At 39.7% G+C, this 26,549-nt stretch overlaps 1 long non-coding RNA gene across 2 annotated transcripts in view; it reads left to right on the forward strand.

The window, feature by feature from the left end:
• The first annotated feature begins 2,344 nt into the window (after positions 1-2,344).
• LOC113974879 overlaps positions 2,345-26,549 on the forward strand; it is a 62,006-nt gene continuing 37,801 nt past the window's right edge. For both annotated transcript variants that reach the window (XR_003536673.1, XR_003536672.1), the window contains exons 1-2: positions 2,345-2,438; positions 2,576-2,651. This is a non-coding gene — a long non-coding RNA (uncharacterized LOC113974879). The remainder of the gene's footprint in view (positions 2,439-2,575; positions 2,652-26,549) is intronic.

The raw sequence follows: 26,549 nt of genomic DNA on the forward strand, positions 1-26,549 counted from the left end.
GGGAGTGCGGACTGAGTGTGCAAGTCAGGGTTACTTAATGTGTAAGAAGTGTGAAAAACCCTTAATAAACCAACTAGTTGAGTCAGCCTGAAAAAAGTACAAAATATGAGACAGATTAGTGTACATACACACAACCTAAAAGGTAAACTCACCATTAGGGGTTGAGCAATACATGAGTCTATTAAAATGATGCAGCAAAATGAACAACTCTGTTTTAGTAAAGTGGCCTTTTGCAGACCCTGGTGCAACTGAAGTCAATAGCAAAAGTCTCACTGCCTTCAATAATTCTTGGATCACACTCAAACTAGTGCTACATTGCTTTATCCAGCCTCCTTTAACTCTTCACTACAAACGTGTCTTATTGTGGAGGGGAAGAGAACGATCTCATTCACTCACTTATAGAGAGAAATAGCTGCAGTTAATTGGTCTGTTACACAGTTAATTCAATAAGTGGGTGTTATATACCAGGTTATATGAGGTAAATTGTCTCAAGCACAAAGAGGAGCTGTGGTCCAAAATGTGAGTTCATGTCCAGGCCCTCCAGGAGCGAGCGGTGCCACCACCGAGCACAGGCAGAGACAGACCTCTAGTGGTGCCTTGCCAAAAATGTGTGACACAGAGCTGCTCTGCACAGCCACACCAACAGTTCTGAGAGCTCTCATTTAGCACTTCCACGGCACCTTCAATACAATACATCAAAAAACAGCTATACGTTCTCCAGTATATAATTATCAGCCCGAACTCCCATTTCTTCTCTGCTGCATAAACACCACTGATGGTCTGAGGGTGTTTCATCAGAGGAGTCTGAAGTAGTCCTGGGGTAACTGAGAATCAGAGTAACAGAGAATCAGACATACATTTTTTCAAGTAATTATTCCATTTAATGTGGAATCTTAACATGAACACATTATTATGGCTTGTTTCTTCCAGTAATCCATCAAATTACTGCCTCGCTAGGTGTGGAGGTTTTTCAGCTCAAATAATTGTAGTATAGTATGGATTATAACAAACATTTCTCAAAGCATTTTATTTTTAAATGGTAACTTTTCATACTTTTAAGTTGGCTAAAAGGTGTGATCTTCATACTCCCTGTAAATGTGAACAGTTTTCTGTGTGCAGTTTGTCTTGTGGCATTATCTACATAAGAAAACTTGGATATTTAACATTATATAGGCTTACATGGAAGGTACCAGGACTATCTTACTCTTATTGACAATAATGAATGTCTGTGTTGGCAATTTTCAGAATAAGTCCACCTCCTACAATGCCCTGCTGTAAATTAAAGGTCTGACCTTGATCCAACAGTGGATCACATATATATGAATAGGGACATAGATGAGTAAAGAAGAAAAACCTATTAAGGAGATCAACATGTTCTTTCATGTTCAGAAGACATAAAGAAGAATCTATGGGAGTATTGAAAATATACGAGTAATATACGAGTAATAATGCAAATTCTTATCCAGTTTTATAAACACGTGTGTCTCCTCCTGCTGAGTGCTCTGTGTCAGCAGTGGTGCTCTGGCTGCTCTGGTCCTCTTCGCTCCAGAGGTTCCCCTGGGGATCTCCTGAGGTGAGAGGATGCTTCCATGTTTGCCTCAGCAGGAGATGCTGAGAACAGCTGGCTAGAAGAGATCATACCAGCTTTCCTAACTTTCCAAACCTTGTCTCGATATCTTCATATTGCTGAGGGTGATAAGAAAATGCATACTAAACCTCTTGGAAAAAGGATAGAGAAGGAGGAGATGAGGAATGTCTTAAAATTCAAATAGCTCTCCAGGATCCTGTTGAGGACTGGCTGTTAGTTTTCAGCCCCAGTAGTCTCTGTTAATTCACTTGCTCCCACAGCTGAGGTTTTAGATTACTCAAAACCCCTTCAGGTCAGCAGAGTTCCTCTGCTAGTTGTGTTCTGTAGTCTTGGGCAAATGCTTGGTTGATCATCCTGGTTGACCATCCTCATTTTAGAATAAAGTCAGTTAATTCAATGTGAAGGTGAAAAATCCCCTTGTGCCCTAACTCCCTGCTTCTGTGAATACCCTGAGGATTTGTTTCTTATCCTTCAGAGATAACTGCATTTAAATAAATCACTGAACAGGAATAAAATTTGCTTATGATGCAGTTCCAGGGGATTATCTTAACCCACAGCAGACTGGGTGTTCTGCTTCCTTAGAAATGTGCAAGTATTGTAACAATTGAGAGATCTTCTATTACAAAGGGAATGTCATCCTGATATTTTCAGTAGGCTGATGGCATATCTTGGAAAGTGAACCTGGTTTTGTTTGCATTCACCCAGTGGTGATGTTACTGAACAGTGGGTTGATCATTACCCAAGTTCAAATACTGGTGAAAACAAGGCTGAAATATGAGAGTGAGTGAGCTGTGATGTGAACTGATAGCTGGGCAACAGTGAGGAGCTATTGCTACTCCTAAAATGAAATGTAATCAAGTAAATTTGGCCATTTGTGTTTCTACGAGTGTGGTTTGTTGAGGGGCAGGTTGGTTGTGTATTTTTTGATCCTGAAATCTCTCCTGTTCTTTTCCTGTTGTATTTATGGTTTTTGTTCTTTGTCTGCAGGTGTAGAATTGGTAAGAAGTGTTCAGAGGTGAACAATGGTATGTGGACAAGAAGTCCCGTGGCATTTCCAAACCAGGTATCTGTCATATCTGTCATATGCTTCAACAACTCCAGCCTTCTGCCATTCTGTGCTTTTAAATATACTATTTTTAGTAGATGAACAAACAATTGAAAAGATTGGAAATGTTTTGGAGAAGAATCGATGAGAGTCTTTTCCTTTTTCTCTGTCAGATGCTTCTGGTGGGTTAATAACTCCATCTACAGTTCATCACTGAAATAGTTCCAGAAATACTGGAAATATGAGCCTGAACCAGGTGATTAATAAGGTACAACCTAGACTCTGTTCACATTTTGATCAATGGACAGTGAGGAGAATACAGTAGTGTGAGGGTAAAACTGCACAATTTTGATGTGCTTTGCTGAAACTGCTTTTCAGTGGCACAGAGAAAGAGCATCACACACAGCTGAAGCTGTTCTGCAATGGCTTTGGGGCAGTCTCTGTTCTGGTGTTGGAGACTTCAGGGCCTGTGGAAAAATGCCAGTGGGAATGGTGCTGATGGGCTTTCTCCCAGGGGAATATGAACCCCTTAAGTTACTCAGGATGGGCAAGAGGAGCAGATCTCATCCCAAAGTCCAGGGGCAAAGCTGGAAGGGAAAACAAGTGGAAAAAAAGCTATGATCAGCTGCAGACAGATGCACATCTGCTCTCCCCATGCCTTGAGGGGCCAGACAAGCTGGTTTCTTTCTGGCTAGTCCTCCTTCCCAGCCAGCCAGCTCAGAGTCTTGTCTGAACTGGAGGTGCTGATACAGCTCCAGGTGCTGTGGTCCAGTGGAATATAAGCAACAGAGGTTGTGATAAGGGTCAGGGATATTCTCATCTTATGTAGAATCAATTTTCACAGATTATTCTTCTGGTTTTGCTGGTGTTACTTGTGGCACTAGACCAGGGTAGCAGTAAACAAACATAAAGTCCTTGTACATGAGCTACAAAGAGAGTTTGTGTGAAGTATTTATATGTCAGTGTGTTCATCTGTTTGTGACCTGCTTTGCCATATCCAAAATAGACATATTAAAAATTACTGCTGTCTATTAGTGTAAAATAAAGAGGCAAGGCCAATGAACTCCAAAAAGAAGCTTAACTACTAATCAGTTATTATGACAGAGGTATGACAGGCTTTGTGGGCATCACTTTTAGTGTGCATGACCACATGTGGGCAAAGGTACTAAAACAGCTCTGCTGTCAGAGCTGTCACCCCCTTCTTTGGAAGCTATGGGAGCTCTGTGCTTCTGAGGGCATTACTTTGTAGGGATCTAAGTAGGCATTCTGATGTATTCATTACTTCAGGTTGCTACATACTTCTTTTTTTTTTTTTTAATTTATCTGTCAAACCAGCCATAAATTTATTAACAACAGATTTATTTAGTAAGTGATCTGCTTTAAAAAAATCAGCTAACAAATTAAGGACAGAAATACAAAAATGTGTTCCTAAGCTCAAAGAGCAAGGAGGAAGTAGAACCAGGACATGATGGTACTTATAGTATTTTCGGCATGTTACAAATATAAATGTATTTTCTGGCACAGTAGGATTTTGCTATAAGAACCATATTGTAAGTGTGGAGGTTAGATGCCTGTAAAAACCATGATCCAATGCCTTTCATCTTTGTGACTGGTGAATTCTGACTGTTACACCATCTTCTTCCTGTATGATTGTCATTCAACACTGTTTGCTGGCACCCTTGACAAAATCTTCTGTCAAAATAACTCCAAAACCAGTATTTGAACTAGGCATTTAAGAAAATAATGTAGTTTATTTTCAATGATCGTGATAGCTAAACATTTCTTTGTGAATCAATTTTTTCCTAGTGTTATTTGCTCTTGAAATCTTTGGAGATTATATTCTAGTGACATCTGTTAACACTGCTGCACTTAACATGTAATTAGGAAGGGAAAAAAAAGAAAACAGAAAACAAAAGCCCATGCCAATCTAAATGTGCTTGAAAGGTGCCAGATTGATAACTCTGGAGAATTGAGTCCTCTGTTTATCCTCTGAATTAGTGCAACAAAATCAATGGCAGCACAAACTCGCTCATGTCACCCTGAAATGTCTTGTGCTCGCTCAGCTGTGAGGGCAGCCTGGGCTTCATTTCACCCACAGCCCTCAGGATCCCAGTAGGAATGATATGAAGGATGTCATCCCATGGTGGAAGGACTGTACTGAGAACCCTAAACTCATTTCAAATAAATTTCTGACCATCCATCTGAGGTCAAACTTCTGGTTGCACTTTGCAGTTCGAGCATGGATTACAAATGGTGGTTCTGAATTAAAAGGCTTTATGGTGCATTTCCAATCTCTTAACTATCTAATCCCCTGGTGTGTTTGACTTAATGCACAAACTGCCTCTGACATGACAGAGCCAGAGGCATTACAATCTATCATGTCAAGGCTTCATACATTAACAGCACTTGTTAGCACACACTGGCACAGTGCTCTGGAAGAGTTCTGAGTTATGCTAATGATCCATGGATAATGGGGCACAGGGAGCTTTCTGAACCACACCTTTAAACCAGTGCCACAGTGCTTTTAGGATGTGTCAGAGTGCAGGGAGGCTTGGCACTATAACACGCTTTAATGCATCTTCAGAGCACCTTATCTTGTATGCTCTGCTTTAATTGAGATTAAATGGCTTTGAAGGTCCAAATACAATTTCAAGGACAATGCAATATCTCATATTCTCAGTGAAAGGTTTTTAATGTATTTCCTTAAAACCAAGACAAATATACCATACAAACACATTACACCAGACTGATGTTAAAGGTCTGTCTCAAACCAAGAGGAGCCAATACAATCTGAATTTAAAACATGGCATAGTATTCCCTAGGCTCCAACTGGGATGGGGTGAGAGAACTGCAGAGCAGCTTGGGTTCTGCAAGAGCACCAGGTAGCAAAGTAACAGCAGAAGCAACACTTTCTAAAAAGAAAAATAGAGGAGCCTGGATCCTGTGGAAAGTCAGATGGAATTTGTGCCAGGGAAGGCTTGTGAGAGTATTCGTCTGAGGGTGCATAGTCTGAATTCTTTGCACGGTGTCAAAGAATGAGCAAAACCATCCTGAAAGTTTGGGTTAGTTTGTCCCCCTTGTCTTTACAACATTTCTGTAATAATGGTTTAAGAAAATATAAATAGATGTCATATGAAAAGAGAAATGACAAAAAAAGAGAGTTAGCCCCCCCTTCCCCTTTTTTTGTAACTTCAGTTTAATACTTAGCATTTTCTTTAGTTGCAAACTTGCCCTCTCTGCCTTGCTTCAGTGATGATATAAAGGTGCTGCAGTACCTTGGAAGATGTTCCTGCATTCCAATAACAATAACTGTGTAGTTTCATGACCCTCCTGAGCTTACGTTTGAGGACTCACTGGAAAATCTGCCGTCATATCACAAGGATGTGAAGTCTAATACTGCCAATTTTCTGAATTATTCATTAGTCTGAAGGAAAAAGAAGCAACAAAGACACAGGCAGCTTCTTTTTATTTACGGTTTTACTACTCTTCATATTTTTTTAAGTGAAGGGAATACAATTCTTCCCTCTTTTCCACAACAACAACAACAGAAAAGAAAACAAAATGTGTATGCTTGAAAAGTTGGGATTTCTGGGAATACATTTTCCTCTTTTAGCTAGCATTTTAACATAAGGTAAAACATTTTTTTGACAAGGTAAGTAGAGTAAACAAAGATCAGTGAGAAAGCAGAAATTATTGAAGTACTGGAAAAACTGCTGCAGGCTACTTTTTCACACATTGCTGCTCAAGTCAGGATTATGCTATGACAGTTCTAACTCTCCTGCTGACATCCTTATAGACTCTATTACATTATTTACTTCTTGTAAAATAACATTCTATTACAGCTCCTTCATGTCCTGCTGCTAGTCTAAGTTCAAGGGGAAGAAATTCTGCTCTGCTCACTTCCAGCTCGTTAATACAGCTCTGAGGAGATCATTATTAAGAAGACTGATATGCAGCCCCTATTTCATGCCCCATATTCTGTTGCAGAAACAACTGTATTTCTGGGGTGTTGGTCTTCACTTAAATCAACAGCACAGGTGAAATGTGTCAGCCTTTGTCTGGAAGGATCAGGGAATTATGCCCCACCCTGTGCTGAAGATGTAATGTCATTTTTATGTCTCTAAGGGGGGAAAGCTTTCAGATATTTCTCTTGCTTTTTCATTGCAGGGAAAAGTGAAGCCAAGCATGCAATCATACCTGATTTCAAAAGGAAAGAGATGATTGTCAGTAGACTTGCAGGAACATCTGTGGGTAAACCAGGGTTAAAAGCAGACAGGTTGCTTGAATACTCTCTGAAAACTGGCTTAGGTCTCTTTTTCAGTGTCAGGACATAATCAAACACATAAGTCCCACATAAGGAGTCTGCTGAAACTTGTTTTCTGGGAAGACATACTTATTAGGGCCCAGAAAATGAATTTGCCTCCTATCTCTGAATTCTCACTGTAAGTCGAGCTAGCAACCAGGTGTACCACTAGCAAAATACTCCCACAGTCTGGTAGAAAGCTCCCAAAGCATCAGCCTTTGAAAAGTCCTACTTTCATCACTGCCTGAGATCACCCTGGCAAGTCAGTCCTCAGTCCTGCTGCTTGCAGTGTGAATCTTGAAAGCATCACTTGACACTTGAAGAACTGGCATCAAACCACACTTGACACTTGAAGAACTGGCATCAAGCCACACAGCAGTGACCACGTGCTTTGAGATGGTCAGAGGACAGGGAAGCCCTGGCACTGCACTCACAGTTCTGAGCAGTGCACTTCATCAGCCTTCAAAACCTGTTTGGACCATGCCTAATGAAATTTAGGTTGCATTTCATCAGTAATAATACAGATAACGTGATAGTTATCTAATTATCCAACCCTTGGGAAGAGATACTTAAACTTCCCAGTAAAAAGTGAATCATATGTGCTCTTTCTTGAAGGCAAACAGTGAAACAACTGGAAAATCAGCATTGGTGGCAGCAGCATTTCCTTATGGATGTGATGGGTGCAAAGCATTTGGCCATTGATGTCTGAATTTTGGCAGGGACTGTGTGGGAATTAAGGGTGATTTTTGCCACTTTCCTCTACCAGGACTTCAACCACTGTCTCTTGCATTTTCACTGTGCAGCTTTGAGTTATGGCACTGAACTCAGGGATAAAGTTACATATGTAAGTGTGCTGTGTCAGGAGCTGGTGATTGTTAACTCTGCTTCATGGCCATGACTAATTAAATATCTTATTCCTCATGAGAAGATTCTCTAATGATCCTTCACAGAGATAACGGGTGAAAGTGGCAGGAGGTCCAGTTCAAATAGTGTAGTTACCAATTCTCCCAGAGTAATCTCACAGGATAGACACTTGCTATTTCTTTCACTATAGGGCTATTGGTTAATCTAAAAGAATTATTTTGATCCTTGGAACCCTTTGATTTCAAGGGAGTTTGGGACAGATTCCCACTATTTTGCTTTACAGCTTTATTGGTGTGTTGATCTGTGACCTGGGTGGGTCACACAGGCACTGGGATGGGCCACAGGTATTACTGGAAAAGAAAAACTCACTAGTATTTCTCACTAGTGCTGCAAAATTTTATCTCCCTTAGGTGTGAAAGATGATCCTCTTCTTCATCCCCTTATTCCTCTATCTCCCCAGTCTGAGCTGCTTTTTTCTAAAAGAAGGGTTGATTATTTTCTGGAAAGCATGTTTTGAAGGAATTTCGGTAAAATACCATGAATATCTGACCAGCTGTTGAAGTCATTTAGTTCAAGTGCCTGTAGAATGTTTTTGAGACCTGGTGTCCTAGCTCAGTTTGCTAGGACTGGTAATTCAATCTTTGAACCAGGGAGTCATTATATTTATCTGTTTGCATTTGGGTTTTATAGACCCCCAATTACTCTTATCAAAATATGTTAAATTAACTGTGTTCTAGGAAAGCAGATAATTTCAGTGCAGACTGGTAAATATCCGATTATAAATGAAGCTACCTTTTATTTATTGCTAAGGCTAGCACATTCATCAGCATGCCTAATTAAAATTTAACAATTAATAAGCAGTGGCAAACCCTGTACGAAGGTCAGTAGCAACCTAAGCAAACTTATCAAAAATGCAAAGGGGTTTAGAGTTTTTAAAAAGTTCATTCTGTCCTTAATTAACAGATCTAATTACAGCTCTGCCATAGCAAAATGTAAAATGATCTCTTCAAAAGACGAGAAGTCAAAGGTTTAATAGTGCAGATAACCTTCTTCTTCAGTACATACTGACCCAAGTGTAGAAGGGAATTTCACCAAGCAGTCAACAGAGTTGATTGGATGGCTTTGACAGAAATTTAAGCTAAGCAATACATAGAAATCCCCAAACAACAAAGGAATTGAGAGGGAATAAAAACTCTCTTGTGTCTTGGGATTTGAAATAACACCAAGTCAAGACTTTGGATAATCTCCTTTCTTAGCAAGTTGTCAATGTATTTATTCTGTGACCTTTGCTGGTTAGTTTTGAATAACACTTTCTGTTCTGTGGACTGCATGTGTTTAATTATCACCTTATTCAACAAAAATGGACAGTGCAAAAATCAAGGATAATTTGGAATAGCAGAGCTAAATACAAGACAGCAAAACACTTAAAATTCCTGCAGTTTATAGTCAGCATTTAGGAGCTGAAGGGCAATTTTCCAAGTTTCACTGAAGGGTTTAGTTCTGCATTACTTCTTCAAGAAGACCAAGAAAAAAGTGAGCATTCTGTTCTGAGTTTTGCAGGAAGAGACTGGAAATGAACAGAACTGGGTTCATCAGTAAGGGAATTAAATCTTCCTGGCTGATTTATGTGGGCAAGGGTCATTACATGTGGGTAATAGAAAGTGGCTGAAAGAAAAACTAGACTGCTTAAAATTAATAATATATGGCTGAAATGAATTGTTACTCTTCATCTTTAGGTTTGGATTAGCAGAAGGAGCACTGGTATGAGAGGCAAGACCTCTTCAGGAAACCTGACCTGTGTGAATATCCTTAGTGTTCCCTTTCATACCCTGCCAGAGACAGAGGGAGTGCAGACCTATGAACACAGGTACAGAAAGTAGAAACAAAGGAATCACAGTAATTGTCTTGGACGAACTCTAAAACACAGGAGCCACATTCATCTTATACTGGAATTGCAGTGCAGCACAACAAATTTTTCAACCAAAAGGCTCATTAAATGCAACAGGAAAACAGAGAGTCTGTTCTGAGCAATCTCCATGAATTGGCCTCTGGCTTTACCACGGCACTGTCATGACCTGAATTAATTTCATATGACATGATAATTTCCTATTGGCAGTAGGAGGGAAAAAAATGAAGCCTGCTCAGGCTGATGAGCATTTTAAGACTTCTCTTTAATTCCTTTTCTTAAAAAAAAATCGTCTTGTGTTTTTAAGCTGCCTGACTTGAACTGATAGGTATCATCCCCCACCAATAACCTGCTGTAGCAGTGTGGCCTCGTGCTAGTTTTGTGCTGCGTATTTGAGAGCAGAAACAGAGAGGATTTCAAATTTAACCAACATACTCTCTTTCTCATACTCAAAGGAGCCAGACACCCTGTGACACGGGCCATGACACGATCCCCACCTCACCTTTAAAGAAATTACAGTGACCTATTTAAATTGTGGGTGCTCAAGAAGAGTTTTGGCTGATATTTGGTCCTTCCCTGCATCCTGCTTCAGTACAGGAGACAAAACTGGTCCTGGTACATGGCTTAAAAACACAGATAGTTGCCAACATCCCATTATCACATTCCTTTCTTCGGTAACACTTTCTTTAAGATAAGAAATGAACATAATTACTTGCGTTCTGCTGATGGGAAGTGAAATATCAGAGGTGGGCATTATTACTGTTACTGCTGTTATTATTACTGAAGTAGCAGGAAGTGCAGTGCTATAAAAACTCTCTAAGCAGTCACTCCCTTTAACAGACCATTAAAGGTTCACTTCACACTTATATCTCTTTCTTCCAGACTGAATCCTGAATCATTAATTTTGCACTTGACGTTCCTAAAGAAAGATTTTTTTTCTGAAGCAAAACCTTCTCTTGATGTCTGAATGCACCCTGAAGATGTTAATCACCAGAGACAGGCATCCAAGACAAAAAGCCATCCAGGTTCCTTGAATTTATTGAGACTTGAAAGCAGCAAGATGTGAAGATTTTTGTTTTATTTTCCAGCACTATAGAGTGTCCAAGCTTTAGACAATATCCTTTTCTAATAGCAACCTGAGGGAGAATAGTTGCTACAGGAGTATGTGACACAGGACACTGTAGGAAAGTGTGATAGATCAGATTCAAGAGCAAAGAGAATCAAACTAAACCCTTCCTCCCTTCCCCCCTTCCCCCCTTCCCTTGCCAAACTTGCAGTTTACAGATCAACTGGCTTTAAATAAAAATCTTATGGAGAGACTGAACAGTAAGGAAAGTACAATCTTTGGGTTGTGCAGGTAACATACCTCTACTGAAGAGATTATTTTTTTAAATTCTACCTATCTCTATGAACTTTTTCTTTTTTTTTCTCTTCTTTTCCCCTTTTTCTTTCCCTTTTCCTTTTTGTTTTCCCTGTTCTCTCCTTTCCTTTCCAAGACATTTTTCTCTGTCAGTGCTTCACCAAAATGCAAAATAAGTTCAGAGACTCTAAAATGTCCTTTAATATTTTGTTTGGAAGAGACACCCTTTCCCTGTATGCAGACCTCCTTCCCAAAAGAGTTTCTCACTTTCTTTTAAGAATATCACAGCACTGTGAAAGCAAGCAAGTGATATTTAATTTTTGGTCTTCTGTGAAGGTTTTTCTTCCTCTTTTCCTACCCCAGAACAAGTTCTTTCTAAAATAAAGCAAACATGTGAAGCAAATGATGAATTAACAAATGAAGGCCACCCACCTTAGATATTCTCAGGCTCAGAAATCCTGAATATCTCATGCATTATTGCCCTCTAGTGTTACTGCAGAATCTGTGTAGAAGATTCCATCTGTAAAATTGAACAACAAATGCACATTCCATAGAGGCCAGAGCTGACCCTGAGAAGAAGTTACCATATATCCATGAAAAGAGGCATTTTGCAATTCCTTGATTTTGGTTGGGTCAGTTATTCAAGGGCTTGACTGAGAACCAGTGCTTTGAATATTCATTCCCACACAAAGGGAGGGGGGAGCACAGGGATCTTTGCTCTCCACAGCTCTATTTGTACTCCAGGGAGGATGCCCCTGGTGCCATATGGACATTTTGATCTAATTCCAGTTTTCCTGTGGCTGCAAGTTTCTCTAGGGGTTTAAAATGCTTGGTTTAGCAGTGGGCCAATATAAATAAAATAAATAAACATGGCAGTGTAAGCTCAAATCAGCATTTTTGTAGAATGGCATGAACAAATTGGAACATGATCTGTTGGTTAATCTATTGATGTCTGGTTAATGAGACTTAGATGTGCATCAAAGAATGAGAAAAAAGTAAATAATTGTCACTTTTTATGGAAATATCCAAAGTTTTCAAATTTCCAGGGAAATTAGTGAGTTGAAATGAGAAGAAAATTACTAAGTGCCAGTGCTTTCCTTATGTCTAAAAAAATTCTTGATGTAAACAGTCCCAGACTGTGAGGGAGTGTGGATCCAGATCTGTCCTCTCCATGAAAGTAGGGACTAAACACCTACTGTCCCCTACCAGAGAAAAAATTTATATTAGTAGACAGGCAGTTTGTTGGAGTGGGTGCTGAAAAATAGGACCTTGTATCACTATTTCAGTAATTCCTTAATTTTAAGTAAAAGTGGTCAACAGGAATGTTCAGTTTCCTTGAAAATGAGACCTCTGAAGTCATGGTTTGGTTGGTATTTAAATGGTGTTCAGTATTATTACCAGCCAGGTATTAAATACTGCACATTTCCTCATTTGCTGGAGTTCTGCTGGAAGGCTTAGTGGGTAAAGGATCTCACTAACTGTGGGATGCTGAGTTCAAATTTGGGATTTCCTGCATCATCTTATTCTCCTGTGCTTCATTTTTCCCATCTAAAAAATAGGATCATGAACTAATTCTCTTATGTAGAATTATTCCTGCAGATGAAAATGGTCCATCAGAGTTTGGGTTTTACTACATAATATCCAGAATTCCTCTGAAAGCTCTAAACACAATAGGAAAAATTACTAGATTTTTTTTTTTAATACTGTCCAAAATCACATTAGCTTTTCAGAAAAGTTCACTAACCTTCCTGAAACTATAGAGCTCAGATCAGCAGGTAAATGCACTTTCTTCAAACCATGCATCACATTCATTTTGCTGCCATTCAGGGGGTGGTTTGAGAGAAAAATCCAGAGAACTCAAATCAGGAGTCCTGAAGTGATCCATGGAAAGTACAATGTCCAGTTCTCTCATGGGTGTTTTCATCCTGTTCTCATGCAGGAGCTCATGTGCACCTCTGGAAAAGATTTTGCTGGGAACGTGCTGATGAAATCCAGCAAAGAACTCTCTGCTCATTTCTTAGTCAAAATCCTGAAATCCCCAACAAAAGGTGGATCATGACATCCCAGCGAGTTTACAAACAAGAAATGTTACTATGGCTTTTACATATTCATGTTGGGCCTGATTTTTGTCTCATCCTGATTTCACAGCTGTATCCTGCAGTCAGCTCTGATGACATAACGTGATCCTAATAAAAGAAACAGGGTCAGAGCAGTGCAAAACATCCCATTACATCGTGTGATCTATTCATCTGTTGCTTTAAATCTGTAAGGGGTCTGTTCTACTTGTTCTTTTGCCAGCCATTTACAGGCACTGATGATTAGACTTTTAAGGTCACTTGGGCATTTGCCATGCTCAGTAACTCCTGGAATTTTCAAAGCAGCTGAGATGCTTCTGGGTTTTAAAAAATTTTGACAAGAGCGAGACACTAAAATTTTTCAAAACTGTCAGTAAGTATTTATATGCATCTTTAAAAATCAAATGCCTATCCAAATGTGACCCTAATCCCTTTCTGAGAAGAGAAGACCATGACATCCCAGTACCGGGTCTGTTACACCACACTTTTGAAACACATTTGCCAACAGTTTTTCACATCTATTTGACCTGCCTGCAAGAAGTCAGCATTCAAACAACTTAGAGAGGATGATTTAAAATCTGATCTTGAACAAGACACTATTTCTCTAAAAGATTGCAAATGTCTTTAACATTTCATGCTCTGAAGCTCATTTTTTTAACGATCCTCATAACTAGATTTTTATGTCGAATCTTTATGATTCACAGAAATCAAATCTCAGAGTGATTTGTGTGTGTCCCCTTAACTATGCTTACAGATTTATAGTAATCTTAGGTTGTGCACTAGTTGGGGTTTTTTTATATTCCAGGCCTTTTAAAGGATTTCTCTCTGAAGGTAAATGGGTGGATGTACTGCAGGTTGCAGTTTCCTGGGATGAGATTGATGGTCTCCATGTATGTGGCTAAATGGAGGCATTTTCCAGAGAGGAGTTCCACTAGAGCAAGGGAGGACTTCAGAGCAGCAGCAAAAGGTCTGAGGATTTAATTCATAGCCCATGGCCACTGCAGCACCCGTGCCCATGGAGGGATCTGTCAGGGTGAGCACAGCACAGGGGTGAGCACTCTAAACTTACTATTGAGCCAGTCACAACAGGAGTTAGGTAAGAAAGATTGCATCTTTACCTCTGATTTGAACTGGACACAAATTTTTTATGGTCAGAATACAAGGTTTGTTCAATTTGAGGTTGCTCAATTTTTGCATAAGCAACCCAGAAAGGTGAGCTGCTGAAGAATGTGAGAAAATTCTGTAGAATCCTATAGAATCAACTGAGTGGCAGGGAAGTAGTTTTGATAATTTTTCTCTCTTACATTAACAATAGAGTTTTAAGTAAGACACCACTTCAGAAGAACAGCCATGAAAGGAGAACAGAGCTGTGACTTTCAGAGTTTGCAGGGCTGTCAGTGAGAGAAAATGCATCTCTACCTGTAAAGTGGGCAAATTTATTCTGTAAGACTTTGAGAGAAAATAAATTTGGAACTTCACAATGCTATTTATTCAGTCACTTTTCAGCATATAACCAACCACTGCTGAAAGTTCTCATCATAGTCAGTAGGAATCTCATAAGCATCTCAATGCACCTTACATCCCTGCCTCTGTCAAGAGTCAGCAACCAAGTCGATAACAAGACCCATCTTCTTTTATTTTGCTGGAGAGACTCTTAATCAGTTCACAGTTGCCTGTTATGTGTCTAATTTTGTGTAGCAAGATGAAAATGAGCATATCCATATCCGTACTGACTTAGCAAGTTCAGAGATATTTTGCTTTGAAATTTACAAACAGGTAGGATCCCTGACTGGAATTACAAATGTAGATAAGCATAAAACATTTTGAATTGCATTTCTTTTCTTCTTAAGTGTTTCTCTGCAGCTTGTCATTACTTGTGTAGCACATCAGCAGACTCTGGACAGGCACAGCACCACGAGTGTCACGGGGTCACATTCCCAGGATGCAAACTCTGGTTTCATATCTGCAAATACATATTTTGAGATTGTTCACATTCAAAAAGAAAGCTGTCCCTGAGATATATGGGACAATAACAAGAAACAAGAAAAGTTTAGCATTTAAATGCATTTTGACCTCTATGTCTGGAAAATCTCCACTGCATTCTGGAGAGTTTAAATCTGTATTGAGAAGAAAATTTGGCCCTGGAAATAGCACAGACTAGTGGGTAGGTCTAGCCAGGAGCACGCTGAGCTAGAAGGACAATTGGGTCTATGTGGTCTGAGATGATGGTTTCTGCCTTGAGTCCCATAAAGCAGAATGACAGAGAAAAGCCTATTTTAAGTGTCACTCTTTAGCTCAGGAGATCATCTCTTCAGGGTGGTGGTGTTGTGTGTAACTCCAAGCAGATCCTCAGCCCCTCATTTGGTTCAGTACTTTAAATGTTAAGTGATAGCTCATATAGGGTTTTGAAGTGACTTAAATCTTTCTGGGTTTGGCACCTGGAGTAAAATTCCTCTTCGTGTTCTCAGAGTCATATCTGTTCTTGCTGCCTGTGAGGGCTGAACACAAGTGTGAACTGATCTCCATGTGCCTGGGTTTCCTCTGACTGGAGAGCAAGAGAAGGTCCAACATGCAGGGCTGTTCCTGGCACAGCAGAGTCAGGGTTCAGATCCTCAAGGGGACATGGCTTGAAGCTGGCATGAGATGCAATAGCTAATAGGTATTTAAGCTTATTTAGGATCTGGACCTCAAATGTTGGCTCTAATTAGCTCATTAAATCACCGCTGAATGGAAGAGCAGAATGAAAAAAACATTTTCCCCTCAAACATCGTCCTTTCCAAATTAGGATGAGATGTTTGCTGAGGGTAGATAACACCTTCAGCATGCAGTCCCTGCACTATACCTGCTCTGAAGCTGCACAGAGAACATGCAGTTCTGGCACCTCTCCCAGACTCTGCAGCATGTTCACTTTCAGTTTCAACCAGTTTAGTAGTAAAAGATACTTCCTTGGCAGTGGCTACAAATACTAGAATTCCCACTGTGAGGAAAAGTTTAAATATTCAGAATTCACCTTCAAACCATTAGATGAAAAGCACTGTAGGAAATTCTGCACATCTTCTACTCTGTGAAGAAAAGCAAAGTCATAAAAACTTAAGAAACAAAGCCTGTCTTTGGCCTTGCCCTTGCCTGGCTTGGGCATGTATGGAACATGTATGGAATGAGGACCTTGTTAGTCAGCAACTGAATGTGTTTGCAAGGTTAGTGATATGATGTCCAGCCTATCCAGCTACTATACTAGAGCTTATCACACTAATAACAAGCTCTTAGAGGTCTGGAAGCCACATTCTGCTCCTGCTTCTTTTCTTTCTATCTGTTACAGTGCACCTGGGCATCTGCTAGTTTTGGTAAATTCAAGCTGACATTGTCTTAGAGAGGCAAGAGAAGACCACAGCTGCATGCCCTAATGGTAATTCCCTGAGAACCTGAACTGGGCCAGCTATGGAAAATGAAGTAATTCTCCTGGTCCAGCATAAAAAGGATCTGAAAAGTGCTGTTCTAGTTGACTGTTTTTATGAGGAGAGGCCTTTAGGGGAAAGCCTTTAGGCAAAAACACTATTAGGAAAAAGTTTTTCAGGTAATTTCAAACTATATGTTGTGATTCTCAATTACATTTCTTTAGTGTCCCTTTGTACTTAACTCTGACTTTAGAATATAGGAAATATTCTTGTCTTTTCATCAGGCTGTAACTGCAGGCTTGGAAACTGTAGTTGACTTGATATGTTCTTGGCTTGCTGACTTTGCCTTATCCTCTTAACAGAATAAGTGTTCTCATGTAATAACAAACCTGACAGATCTTCATAATTGATCCCTATTCCTGACATATGAAGGGCACGGGATGCAGAATGAAGCACTCTAAGTGTCCTGCAATGGAAGTATTGATTCTTTCAGCAGCAGTACTGCCTTTCTCTGTAAGTGCCCACATCAGCAAGAAGAAATTATGGGGGGCAAATGGACATGGGAAGTAAAATTAGACTTAATTGAAAAAAAATGTGCAACTGATAACTCAGTGAGAGCCTGCCTAAGGGTTCAGTTTTACACAGAGCCCTTAACTGTATCAACAAATTCCTTTTGGACCACTGAAGGTTAAAACAAGTATAAGTTGGGGAAGACCAATAAATCAACCCCGCTTTTACTAGACACAAGTTAGTAGTGTTCAAAAGCCCTTTATACAATTAGAATGATTTACAGATGAGTGATTGGCATAGGCTGAGAGGCGCTGTGGGTAATGGGTGAAGTGATGTGAGGAGCACTGCTCACACCTCTTACAGCAAAATTATAATCAAGCGAGTTGTTCTTTCAAAGCCTTATGTCCTTGATAAACAAGGAATGGCAAGACTTATTAAAGTGCAGTGAAATCATTGTTATGCCCTGATACTGGAACAGATAGGTGTCAGGTTCTGTTATTGCTGAAGTTTTCACAGCATCCAAATGATCCCTTTGGAGGTGTGTGAGGAGGCACTTTGGCACATAATATGTGCACACCTATTCCCAAACCTGCAAAACCACTGCAGGAACCCTTTAACCTGTTCTTTCATCTTCTTTTATACATCAGTGTTGTCTCACAATCTGCTCCCACTGAGCATGCTGCAGTTGTCTAACGAATTTCACATTCAGATGGTTGAGTCACATTACACTCCACAGGGTCATATAAATGTTCTGAAGCTGACAGTTGTGATTACAAGTTAGTTGGGTAAGAAGAGGACCCCTGGGCACAAATCTCTGATGTACCTGAAAATTTTTTTGGCAGGAGTGACTAAATCTATCCCAAGCCTACAAGGTCAATTTGCAGCTCGGTTGCCATCCATATTTATCTGCCTCACACATTGAAATTTTACTATGACAGTGATAGGATCTCTAGGAAATATCTCAAGGAGATTGTTTCCATGGATAGCCTGTAATCCTCATTCTTTTGAAACAATCTTCCAGGATATGTTATTCTCCTGATGATGCCATTTTATGCTAAGTTTAAAAAAACAAAACAAAATCAAAACAAAAACAAAACCCCTACAAAACAAACAAACAAAAAAACCAAAATAAAGCAAAACCAAAGCCCAAACCAAAATATGTTCTTAAAGCAACAGAACTCCCCTTAATTTCAAATCTCAGTGGCTCATAACATGGTAAGCCTTGTTTGCAGCACTGTCACCAAAGGTAGGCATTGCTCTGCAAACAATAAAGGGAAAGTGTTGGCTGCTAGAAGGGACAAATACAGTGTAAGATCACTAAGTAACTTAAATTTCTCATGTTATCTCACACTGTGGAAGGACTTAAGAAAAGAAAAAATACCGAAGACGTGGAAAATCCTGTTATACACACAGCCTCTTTGCTCCTAAGCACTTTCAGTTCCTGATGATCTCCCAGTAGGAGTTCCTGCTCAGAACTAATATATTTAATCACAGAACTAGTATGATCAGATCAGATAACTACAGTTACAAAAGGAATTCAGTCCTACATGTATCATGTGGATTTTAGAAGCAACAGCAATTTTGGGCACACGTCTTGGTGGTGGGAAATCGGATTGTTGAAATTGGTTTTAAAGTATTCAACATTTAGCAAGTTTAAAGGTATTTAAGCTGAGGTGATATTTGGAAAGTCTTCATCTGAGTCTCTAAAGAGAACTGCTTCCCTTGGTCCATGATCAAGGCAGTGCATGCCTTATGTGATACAGGGACATGCCTGAGATAGAAGAAGGTTTTAACTTGGATTTTGGAATTTACTAAATGAAATGGCTGATTTGTTTCATCTCTCAACACAATCCACTTCTGAAGTGCTAAATACTGGAAAAAAGCAAGACAACCCTTGCTCTGAAGTAACTGTTTAATATTGAGACAATGCAGCTGATAATTTTGTTTGACTTTTTTCCAAGAACAAAGGAATGTAAAAGCAAGGACAATTGCTCAGTGGCTTGGAGAAGCTGGGGTTTTTTTGTGATAGACTGTAAAATGAGCACTGAAAGGGAGGTAAAACAGTTTTCTCTAGCTCTGTTTTTCTGTTCCTTAAATTGTGAAGTATCCACATAGCAAAAGTGTTCAAGAACTTCAGCGTTCAAACCCTGTCACTGCAACGAACTGCACCGAGGGCCCAATATAATGAATGCTGAAGTCACCAGGAGTCTTTCCACCAGCTGGAATGGATGTTGGATCAGGTTCAACACAACACAGAAATGCAAACTCTGCAGCCCTGGCTCTCAGAGGAGCTCTTTAGGATGTCAGCTGAAGTAAACTGCACCAGCTGAGCTGGTATTGTCACCAGAGATACTGAACACAGAAGAGATTCTGCCAAATTAACCATATGCTGAAGGGTGGCCATGGGCAGTAGATGCAGGTCAGTACACCCCTTCAGAAGCACCAAATCTGTGCCTTATAGGTGCCATGGTGTGCATTGTGCAAAGTTTCTGCTCAGCAGAATTAGTCTTTTCTGTACTTAATTTTGATATTTAATCAAAAGACTGTATTTCATAGTTACTCCACAGAGTGTTCCCTGAGACAGGTAACTGATATACAGGGAGATGGAGATGCAGAGGTTTTTTCTCAGCCTATACACTGATCTCCCCTGGGACTCAAGGCAAAGTTGCTGTAGCTCCCTCCATCATTATTCAATTGCTAAAACAGCCAGAAAGTGATATCAGTGTTCTATTGTAAATGTGTCCTCTTGCCATTCACAACCTGAATATTAGTTCTGCAAAGTTTTACTTTTTATTTACAGCCCTCTAAGTACATTTCCAGAGCTGGATAATACAGTCTTTGTCAGCAATACAAGCAATAAAATATTACTGTATAGCTGGCATCTCTGGAGCTAGAATACAACCCAATCAAACTGACACAACTGATAAAATTCAGTGCTGCAATTCTTGCAAAGTCTTTGCAGCACTCTGAAATGCTTGAGTACAGAATGGTCTGGAAATCAGTATGGGTTTGCCATAAAAACTCACTACTCAGTGCCAGGGAATAGTGTCCTTTGTTGCACTGATTTAGTGCTCCATGCCAGCCCCATTCTCATTAGGAATTGGTCACCAGGGACAACTCAGAAGTGTTTTGCTGCTTTTAAGTAAGAAATCGAAATTAGTGAGAGCTTCAAGTGGAGGTGTATGTTTTCTTTTGCTGCCAGAAATCCTTCTGTCCTTTGCATCAATAAAACCTATTGATTCTAAATTTGCTAATCCTGTTGAAAATGGTTTTCTTGTACTCTCTCTGAGTCCAATAAATGGGGATGGAAAGTGATAGTTACAGTAGATGCAGGGTCATGTAGACGGTGAGTCAGAACTCCTGAATGTTGGGGCTGTTTGGTTTTGCTTGAAGAAGTAATCCAGGGCTGCATTATAGATAGATAGATAGATAGATAGATAGATAGATAGATAGATAGATAGATAGATAAATAGATAGATAGAATATAAGGATGCTTTGTCTATTACTTATTTCTTGAAGAACTGACTTTATATTAGGTACCAAAGTACCCCTTCCTATGCAAAGGAAGAAAAGGTTTTGGTCTCGTGCTAACCCTGCACATTTGAAAACAGAAGGAAATATTAACCCTCTGTATCCTTGCACTGCCTGGTGACCTGGTACATGGCATCACAGGCACCAATCCTCCTACAGAAAACCTGCCACAGAATTAGACTGATTCTATTGAGCCTGGAAACTCATTCAGTAACTACCAAGCTTTTAATCACTCGGGGGTTTTTGTCTTCCCTTCTCAACACAGGAGCAACACAAATTGAAATGGAAAATGATTTACAAGGTTTTGAAATAACATGGTGTATGTTAACTTGTAAGTGTCAAATATCATTAGACCTGATGGGAAGGATGAAAAACCCTGTATCCTGTGCCATGCAAAAATGTATTGTTTGGAACACAAGCTTGCAGCCAAAATCCCACCCCAGCGGTTCCCTCCTGCTTCCCCACATTGCTGCAGGGGATACTTGAGAGAAGGACAAAAAGAAACAGATATTATTGTTTCAAAGCTACATCTTTCCTTTATTCATCTCCTCTCTGCTTATCTCTCGCTGATCTTCAGACCCCCCTTTAGGAGGGAGATTAAACAACAATATGGGAAAACAAAGGAAACACAAGGTTGTTTTATTTTAAAGAAATCTTTCTCAGAAGTGTCTGCTCTCGAATGCTTTCCTTCAGATTTTAATTTTGTTGTTTCGGTTTTTTGTGTATTTAAACAGATTCCACCCTGTCATAAACACTCCTTGTGCCATTTCCAGTGTCAGGAAGGGAGATCTGGGTCATGAGTTGATATTGTGAAGGTACAGTTATAAAGAGAAGCAGATGGATTATAAAATGTTGGGTGAGATTTTCTGTCTGTCTCGCCACCCGCTCATTTATTGTCTCTTTCCATCTGTCTTTGCCTGCTTTCCAAGATTTCATTGTGTACTTCTCTCACTGCTTTTAAGTGCCAGAGATTTAACCGAGAACCACTCAGCTACACAGCTGATGTCAACAAGAAGTAGTATTTAGTTATACTGGGTTGGGTTAGTATTCAGCGTTTCTTATCAGATTTTTTAAAATATAGTTGTTCATGGGTCTGCAGGAGGCTTTTATGACAGATGTGTAGCTCATTTTAACCAAAGATACATTACCTACCATCTGCTTCAGAGGGTTTTTTCTTCAGTGCTCACATCTTTATGTTTTGCAAGTTTTTAGTCCTTATTCTCACTGGTTGCCTCTTGGTACTTTTTAATCCCTTTCTTTAATATTCATTCAGCAAAATGCTTTAAGGTTTTGTTAATAGGGAAAGGATTCAGCAAGGTAGGTGGGATTGAATTACAATACAAGGTTTTAAGGTGACTTTCCTGAGCTCTAAGCAGGGCTGATCCTAATGGTAGATGTGACTTTAGTAGGGACATAAACTCCTTGCCTGTCTCCCCAGCTTGAGCACAGAGATGCCAAAGCTGCCCTCTCAGCTGCAAGTGGCTGGGGGAAAAGGACAATTAAACAGTAATAGCTGCTGACTGGTTTATACACCATGCTGATAGTTTCAAAGTGCTGCAGCCTCAGAAAGACACATAAAACTGATGGTTTTAAGCTCACTTGACATTTTCTTCAGATAAGCACCTGTATTTTCCATATCAGGGGAAAATCTGTGTATGTGTGTCTATAAATCAGAAAGCAAAGTCTGTTGTTCCATTTACTGGCAGCCCCAGGTTAGAGGACTGCAATGGCCCAAAGCAAAACCACTAAAATGTCGTAGAATCCTGCTTAGAATAATGATGGAAATGCCCAGTGAACTGCATGATGTGATGCTGACAATTCCTGGATATGGACAACGAGCTGTAACTACTGCAAAGGCAAGACAGCCTGAGGAAAGGACCAGGTGCTGGTGTCAGGAGCCTTCAGGAGAGGGTATGGAAAATGACCCAGGTCAGCTCTGCAGCTGAGAGAGGATGTATGTTTTGAAGAAAAGATTGGGAGATGGAGGTGAGGGCACTTATCTTTGGGTCATCAGAGGAAGATGGTCATTTTAAAGACTTAAAATACATCCTGACACCTTTCAACACCTAGATGTGGTTACTGGTTTGTTCTCAGTGTGGTTCTTTTTTTCACTGTTCATCCATTCATTCAGCCTTTCTCTGATTTATTGTCCTGAAATCACAATTGTGTGAATTGGCTCCGTGAAGTTATATAAGGTTTTAACAGATTCTCAGCCCTGGGGGTGGAATCCTTCTTCCTCTCTATTTCCATCATACCTGTCCTCTCCCCTTAAGGATAGGTGCATTCATTTCCTCTGTTAGCTATTTTTGTGAAATAGTTAAATGCTGCCAAGCATTGAATCAGTTCACCTGTGATATGTCTCACAACCCTGGCAGCAAATGCTATCCTGTTGGGAAAAAAAAAATTATATGCAAGTTATTTCTCACATTCCTCTCAAGATAAACCTCTCATTTACTGTCTCAAGACAAACATCTATTTCTTTGTGAAGCTTAAATTATGTTACTAGTTTGTTCATTATTATTATTATTATTATTATTATTTTTCATTCACTTAAGAATGCTTCTTTATGCAGTGGACTTCAGTGAAAGCCATTTGGGTAAGAATTATGGGATGAACAAATGTAGGATTAGAAACTTTCTTAATAGAAAAAAAAAAGGCCTTGGGTGTTTTGTTTTTTTTTCTTTCCAAGCAATTATTTTATGGGAGTACAACTGGAAGTTCCTCAAAACTTCACGCCTGAATTTCTGAAAAAAATAATTCCATCATGATCATTCCCATATGTTTTGTAAAAATAAATAGTTGTCTGTACTCAATTTGCTTCAACAATAGGCATTAAAATATTTGTTATATATTTATAGTGGACACAGCTACAACATGTGTCTTCATGTCTTGTAAATAAATGCTTTTTCTCTTTGCTGGCCAATTCCACGCTAGAAGTCTGTCTGAGATATCATCCTGTTGAAATCTTAGCTGACATGTTTTCTTTTCTGCCTTTTTATAACATTTCAGTGGTCTGGGACCTGAATTAAAATACATTCCTCAGTCTGATTTATTGTGTTATTTCATTTTTAAAGTTGCATGGTCACTGCAGTGCTACTAATATGTACAGAGTGAAAAGGAAAAGAACCTAAAGCTTTTCTTCAACCTGTTTTGCAAACTTAGGAACACCAAACTGCACATTGGCATCAGCATGTGCTGTTCTCCAGATATTCTCAGGGGTATTTATTGGTGTAAGGAGTCTCCAGTCTGTGTAAAAATACCACAACCAGCTCCTTTGCCATATTCCCTTAGGGAATCAGAGGACATAGAAAATTGTGTCTGATGTGTGCTGAACTCTGACCATCCGGCTGTGGGAGATGTCACGTTGGAAGACACCCATTGTAGATCAGACCAGTTGCTTTGGCTCCCTGACTGTCAAGACACAGGAACTGGGTTGCTGGTTTCCCCAACATAGTCAATCCCATCTGCAGCAAACGGTTCCATGTAATGCTCCCATCGAGCTGTGCAACAGCCAAATCCATCACCATTTTCCTTGGCACCTCTACATGCAGATGTAGAGATAACCATGCTATCTAGGATGTTCCTATGAGATCCCTTAGGGTAGGACTGATTCCTTAATGACTACCACAAGTTATTCCAATAGCTCATTGCCACGTAGTGAGACACAGCTCACATTCCCTGTTTCCTTTTTCAGAGAAGGGAATGTTTCTGTTCTGAGAAATGCACTAGATTTTCCTTCAAGTGTTTCTGAAAGAGAAGGACAAAGCCATTACACTGTCATGTAGGCTGCTTTTCCAAGCCCACACTTATCTGGCAATAAATACTTGGATAGGAGTAAGATGAAGTTGTGAAATCGAATCATGATATCTCAGCAGATGGTAACAAGCAGCCTAAATACGAGGTGAGTGCCTCAGATGTTTGACTTGACTCTGAGAAGAAGATTTATACAGTCATGTTCTACCTTCAAAGGAAATACCTGAACGCCTTTGTTAATCTAGATCTGTGCTACATTAACTTTCACAGGCAGACAAGATCTCTGTTGCGCTCTGAGGTAGATTATTGGTCCTTCTGAGCCAGGAGGCACGTAAAAGATGACAAGAGGGAATAGGCTTCTCTTGAATTTACCAGACAAGTTGATAAATTGTATGTGAAAAGGGAGGTTGGAAGTATAAATATGTTCTACATCCTTTCCATGACAGGCTATGGAATATTTATTATAAATGGAGACATAAAGCAGGAATAATCTTCCCCATGACCTCACTGTGACAAACTGGCTTTCTAATTCTTGCTGAGTGCTGATTATTACTTGGCTAACACTCTGAGCTGAAGATGAAGCATGTGCTAAGTTGCAAGAATTCTTACAAATAGGCTGAGCTATTTCCAGAAGGGCAATTTTAAGGACACATTCATGTTTTTACTTGCTGGAGTATTTTTTCTTAAGTCATAAGAGGAGATCCACATATGCTGAAAACCTTCAGGCAAAACCAATCTGAATGCAATTGCTCATTTATGCATTGTGTAGTGCCTGGTCCAAGGAAGCAGTGGGATTAGTAGGATTGGTTACATGCTAGGAAAGGCACTCTCATTAAACACCTTTTGGAGGTGGGTATTAAGGGAACGGGTATAACACTAATAAACCTGCTTCAGTTTTTATCGACTCATGGCAAAGGTAGCTCAGAAATACAAAGGTATAATATATAAGAGTAGAGGTAAGGGGTTCCTTGTTGAGTTTTATCACTTGCTGGGAACATCCAGACTGTGTTTATGTGTAGACTTTGCTCATGCTTTGCAAACAGTTTGAGCCAGTCAGATCTACCTGAACAGTTGTCTCGTTGTTCCACACCTCTTATGTTGCATGATGTGCTTTTCCAAACCTCACCCCAACCCTTAATCAGTTCCTCTTACACTTACACAGCAACAAGCTCCAGCTACAGGACCTCAACAACATCTTTGTTCCCCTGTTTTCAGGGCCTGTTAGTGGGAGCCTTTTGCAGTTTTGTTCCACAGCCATCTTAATGTCTAGTTATAGGAACAAGGGGGAAAAAGGTAAAAACTTTTCAGGTATTACTCCTGCTAAACAGCAAGGATAGTATACTTCTGAGGATGGTTGTTTATAGCATTTCTTCTAATAATGTAAAAAAAAATTTATAAATGAAGGATTTATCATTCATTTTCTGATAATCTAAAAGCCTGTAGCTTGCTTTCAAAGATTTTCCATATGACATAGGACTTTTTCTACAACTAATTCTACCATCTCACCACACAGTCTGCTTCTGTAGAACAACAATTTGGGGCTGAAATTAGGACCACTGGGGGAGATCAGTGGGGGGGATTGTCTCACATGAAGAGTGTAAAACATAATAGAATGAGCACATACCTCTTTTAAGTTCTAGATGAGCTGTGGGAAGTTTTTGCTTCTATGAAGTTTCACAGACTGCCTGAATTTAAATCTCCTAAATCTGTGAAAACAGAGTAGGTTTTTTTTACTTCTTTCAGATCAAAAATACGAAGCTTTCTCCAAAACTAGATAGGCTTAGCATTGAGCAGCACTGACGAGAGAAACACTATCTGCAGGCTCAGTGTTCCATTGGCTCTGTCATCTGAGCCCTGAGGTATTATCAGTGCAAGCACAGTGCTCATCCAGGCAGTGGGATGAACCAGCAGGTGTATCTTCCTTTCTCAGGTGGGTCAGCCTTTCTCCTATTTTACAGAAACTGTGACAACTTTGTGTCTCTGAGGTTGTTTTCAAGAAAAAATGGAACAAATCGTTTTTTTCAAGCGAGTCATCCAGCAAATGCAAGGGTTTGTTTCTTGTATTCTTGAAATGAATTTGAAACTTTGCTTCCTCAGGCAAGTCACGCCTGCAGAGCACCTTTTTTTGCCTGCACACACTGCATTAGTGTGGTTGATTGCAGCTCAGCTGACTTCATCAAAAAACTCAAGCAAATTTTAATAGTTAAATTTGTGCTCTC

The sequence above is a fragment of the Neopelma chrysocephalum genome, unplaced genomic scaffold, assembly GCF_003984885.1.
Source record: "Neopelma chrysocephalum unplaced genomic scaffold, ASM398488v2 Primary Assembly neopelma1_127, whole genome shotgun sequence".
In the NCBI taxonomy this organism is placed as follows: Eukaryota; Metazoa; Chordata; class Aves; order Passeriformes; family Pipridae; genus Neopelma; species Neopelma chrysocephalum.